Here is a 606-nt window from a genome sequence, read left to right on the forward strand (position 1 = left end):
ACATATCAAATCTAACCACTATCAATATTGATATATATATATATATATATATATATTATATATATACTATATATATATATATATATATTATGTGTGTGTATGTGTGTGTTTGTGTGTGTCTGTGTGTCTGTGTATAATGTGTCATTAGCAGTATCTATTAAACTAGAACATCCCAGCAAATGCCATTAATATATAGTCTAAAATGACCTGGGAAATCAGCAAGAATTAGTTTTTTATTAAAATACCATAACATTATTTAACAGCGTGATCAAAGACACTGGGACTTCACCTCGTTTACAATAGTCATCAACAACACATTTCATTTGCCAGTTATAATCGCAAAACCCTTAATTAACCTTTTAAATAAATATTCGTTATTTTCACTTATATCACGAATTTCACTAAAACCACAATGCCTCTTCACGCACCGCTCTGTCACAGTGAAGGAGCCAGCAGCTTCCTACAGCTAACTCGAAGAAGCAGCAGCAGTCGTCAACAAAGCCTAGCGCCAGAGAATGTTGCTGACTGCCAGTCGCTTACCGACCGACTGAATGAGCAGTTTCTGCCGCTGCGAGCTTCAACCACTCAAGCTGTCTCTTTAACCTG

The 606-nt window shown here is 35.8% G+C and overlaps 1 protein-coding gene across 1 annotated transcript in view; it reads right to left on the reverse strand.

The window, feature by feature from the left end:
- The window catches only part of LOC135207263 (uncharacterized), a 60,956-nt gene extending 60,350 nt beyond the window's left edge, over positions 1–606 (reverse strand). Inside the window, exon 1 of the mRNA XM_064238916.1 lies at positions 429–606. The gene's annotated coding sequence lies outside the window, so the exon portion shown is untranslated. The remainder of the gene's footprint in view (positions 1–428) is intronic.

The sequence above is a fragment of the Macrobrachium nipponense genome, chromosome 32 (genome assembly GCF_015104395.2).
Source record: "Macrobrachium nipponense isolate FS-2020 chromosome 32, ASM1510439v2, whole genome shotgun sequence".
Lineage (NCBI taxonomy): Eukaryota > Metazoa > Arthropoda > Malacostraca > Decapoda > Palaemonidae > Macrobrachium > Macrobrachium nipponense.